The 4,294-nt window shown below is 40.5% G+C and overlaps 1 pseudogene; it reads right to left on the reverse strand.

Annotated features, from left to right (window-relative positions):
- Positions 1–255: 255 nt before the first annotated feature.
- LOC109686447 (thioredoxin reductase-like selenoprotein T pseudogene) lies at positions 256–1,973 on the reverse strand (annotated as a pseudogene).
- Positions 1,974–4,294: the final 2,321 nt, after the last annotated feature.

Consider the following 4,294-nt stretch of genomic DNA (forward strand, 5'->3'; position numbering starts at 1 on the left):
TGAATTACTTTGTCACTTTTACTCAAATCCCTTCACTTCCACTAACAAATCTAGGCCTGCTTCTGGCTCTACAACTGCGTTCATGTATGAGTCTGAAGTATGTTGTCACTGCCGTCACGCAGCTATTTATCCACATTATGGTCCTATTTCTGCTAAATAATTCTTACACTGTATCAATTTTTTAAGTTTTTTTTTAAACTGTCTTTTTAGAGCTCTGGAACAATACAAAAATTAAAATTAAAAATTTTCAAATGCAGTAAAATTCTGACATACTGGATGCTAGATAAGTTACTATCAGATGGTCTCCGTTTACCTAATGTCAATGTTGCAAGAAGTTCAACCAGACTTGTATTTAGTGAGGGAGCTTCAGCTATTCTGAAAATGGGAAGTTAACCTCTTATTTGTATATGAATCTAAAGTGTGCCCCTTGTGAGGTTATTTGTAAATCAAAAACAAAAAAATAGGCAGGCAATTATTAAATATGTTAACAGGTACATTGAGCAAACAACTGAAACTTTTTCACTGAACTGACATCTGCTTACTTTTTAGTTGGTTAAATACAAAGGCCCAGTTAATCAACTCACTAGACTGGTCAAGGCAAGACACCTGAACTGCACAACAGGCTTTAGAGCAGGTGGTTTGTAGCAGTCCTCTGACGCGCACGTGCACGTGCACACACATACACACACGCGCGCACACACAGGGTGGGAGTACTCGGGTACTGAATTTCCCCATAATCTTGAATAACACACTGTTCATAACCTGCAGTACTTTGAAACTGTATCAATCGGACATGGCCAAATAGGAGATGTCTAATAACCTTATAAACTATTTGGAACTTCAGCTATATACCCAAATGGCTGACTTTAAACTATAAAAAATGAAAATTCATATAAAAGCACAACAAATTCAACACACATCTTGCAAAAAATCAAATTGTAACTCAATTTTCTACTTTTTCAAAATGACTAAGCAGAAAGTTACAAGAAATAATGTCTACATGTAAAAGAAACGGAGTGAATTTTTGGGGAAAGCTACACAGTATTATTGCACTCCACAAATGTGCAGAATTCCCAAACGCCTCAGCACTGAGAGACTGTCCGCACGAGGTTTCCCGAGAGTACAATGAGCCCGCCAAGGGTATCCGGTCTGTACTAACAGCCGGCTGTCTTCAGTTCACGTCTTCATTGTGCCAGTCACGCTGCTCCTGCAAAATCCTATAATGCAGAAGAGTTCTCAGTGCTGAGAGTGGGGCTGTGATCGATGGTGTGGGAGTGAGTGTATGTGCGCATTAAGCTTCATTTCATCGTCGAGGATTTGAACTAAGTGCTGCGTAGATGGGAGATGACCAGACTCCAGCTGAGACCACACAGGCACATCATTCACAGTGATCTCAAATGCACCTGTTGACATCCCTGGTGCTCAATCACGTTGCTCAAGAAGAAAACCAGCATGCATGCGTAGACCTTGTTGTCTTGGCTCCACTGCCAGATGCTAGGAGCTTGCATGCCAAAGAAAGCAAAGGGGTCCTTGCCAACAATGATTAAGCCTATTAATACTGGCTTGAAGACTGACAGGAAAGATGCTGTATGTCTATAAACTGGCTGAGGGAGGTAATTTTCTCCTTCGCTATGGATGTCTGGATACTGCTGGCTGATAACCCGCATGTATTCCTCAAATACTCGCCAGTACCCTCAGGAAACACAAATCTGGAACTTGCGCAGCCCGCCCGTGGCGTACTGCATCTTTAACCTCTTGCTGGGCACGCCGCCCATGTTGGCCGAAGCCTCGCCCCAGTCACCGTCACCAGGACAAGCAGCAGAAGCCCCATCTTGACTCAGACAGCGGCGCAGGCCGCCTTTGCACTGAGACTGCACCTGCCCGGACTTTAGCCACCAGGGGCTCTGAGGTGGAATCTTAAATGGCTTTGATTCGCACTTCCTTTATAGGCCCTCACTGCTATGGGTCCATAGTGCCTGCTACCACCACCGCCTTGGAGATCAAATCTTTAACACATGGACCTTTGGGGACACTATCCATATTCAAACCCTAGCAATTGTTAAGAAATAATTCTGGCAAGCCTTACCAAGAAATGAAGAAGGAAGATATATGGAATGGAGAAAGGTGAATAATGACAGGCACAAAAGAATTAAAACTCAAAAAGAAGCCAGAAAAGGTGGTGCATGCTTATAACCCCAGCATTCTGGAGGCTAAGGCAAGAGGACAGGAGCCAAGGCTACTGTCTCAAAAAACAAACAAAAAACCCCAAACAAAAATCGAACCAAACAAAACTAAAAACCAAAACAAACCACAGCAACCAAACCAACCCCAAACCCACAAAACAGAAAGGAAAAATAATAGTAAGAACAAGCCAATTAGACCTGCCAGACATCTTATTAGTAATGGCAGTCAGCATCAGCAGTATGTTTATGTGTGATTTTTTGGGGGGCCCGTACTGGGATTTGAACTCAGGGCCTCATGTTTGCTATGCAGATGCTCTACCTCTTGAGCCACTCCACCAGTCAGTAGTATAATATGTTTAAAGAGCTGAGACAGAATAGTCAGTTGAGAATTATGAACCCAGCAAAACAACTTTAAGAGCAAAGGTGAAATGAAGGTATTTTTATGGGGGAAAAGTAAGATCCCTCTCCTTTATTAGTGGAGGTATCCCTGCCCTCCTTTCTTTTACCTTCCCATCTATAATCTGCCAACCCCAGCAGGCTGAGAAGTTAATTTGTAAGTTTGTCTCTCATTTCTCCTAGTCTTGCCAAGAATAAGTTAGAATAAGTTCTGTCCTTGCTCAATTGGTATTAAATCCTTTTCATGGAAATACAGTTCTGACAGGGTCAAAGTACCCAGTTTGAGTTAAAACATTGGTAGCAAGCTGTTTTGAAAATTTTTCAATTGGCTGTCCTATTTTCACAAGTTGTTTTGAACCAATTTATATTAGCTACAAATGACTGACTGCTAGGCAAATCAAGGGTCATCAGTGAGCAAGAAATCTTTCGAGAGTAAGCAGAATTTGGAATTTGATTTATTTTTCCAAAAGGGGAATTAATGAAACAATAAATAAGCAGGAATGTTTATTTCCCTTGGACATTAAATACTGACCCTTTCCATACCCACAAAAAAACGTAGGCTAACCAACCTTTTGTAATTTTTTGAATTTCTTTAAAAGTTATGTATTAGCATACATTAATAGTACAAGGGAGTTTCATTGTGACAATTCCAAGATGTGTACAGTGTACTTTGAACAAATTCACCTCCTCCATTATATTACCTTAACCCCCTCCCTTCATGATGCTTTTGCCCAATATTTTTTCTAAGAGTTGTATAGGTTTTACATTAAAGTCTTTGATATATGCTAGCTCAGCTTTGCATATGATGTAAGGTAAGTGTCCAAGTTTATTGTTTTGCATGTGGATATCCAGTCTTTCCAGCACCATTTACTGAAAAGACTGCCCTCTCTTACTGAATGGCCTTCACATCCTTGACAAAACACCGATGGACTTTTAAATCCACTCAGATTCCTCAGCTTATTGGCTAGGCTCTTGGAAGCTGCTCCCACAGTAAGATGTATTATTACATATATATTTATATATAATAATATTTATGTACATATATATATATATATGTTGATCCAATAGTGCCTATTATTTGATAAGCCAGGACAAATTGAGCAAATGAAAGTGAAAGGCTTAGAAGGAGACCTGGTGTTTTGTAAGAGTTCAATAACCATTGGTACTTCATTGTTAAGAGTTAATACTCAGGGCTGGTGGAGAGGCTTAAGTGGTAGAGCACCTGCCTAGCAAGGTTGAGGCCCTGAATTCAAGCCCCAGTACCAAAAAAAGACAGAGAGAGTGAGAGAGATACTCAGGCCCAACATATCACTTGTTTTATTAAGGGTTTTAATATTTAGCAGACCCTGTATTCAGTAAATCAGGATTTGGGAATTATACCCTGATCACAACTGACCTTTGAATTTTTTCCCCAGGATAGATTCCTCATTGTTTTCATTGCTTCAAAGTTTATTTTGCTTCTCACAGCAAGTGTTGCTTGCACCCAACACCCCAAGACAATTCTTGGTCTAATGTGCGGCATGTCTTTTCTCCCTGCTTTTTCTTCTGAATGTCTATAGGGTAATTAATTAGTGAAAAAGAGGGCTGGAGGTGTGACTCAAGCAATAGAATGCATGCCTAGCAAGCCTGAAATCTTGAGTTCAAACCCAAGTACTGCCAACACCCCCAAAAATAAAGTGAAAAAGTGATGAGCATTGGTACCCATAAAACTCTTT

The sequence above is a fragment of the Castor canadensis genome, chromosome 1, assembly GCF_047511655.1.
Source record: "Castor canadensis chromosome 1, mCasCan1.hap1v2, whole genome shotgun sequence".
Taxonomy (NCBI): Eukaryota; Metazoa; Chordata; class Mammalia; order Rodentia; family Castoridae; genus Castor; species Castor canadensis.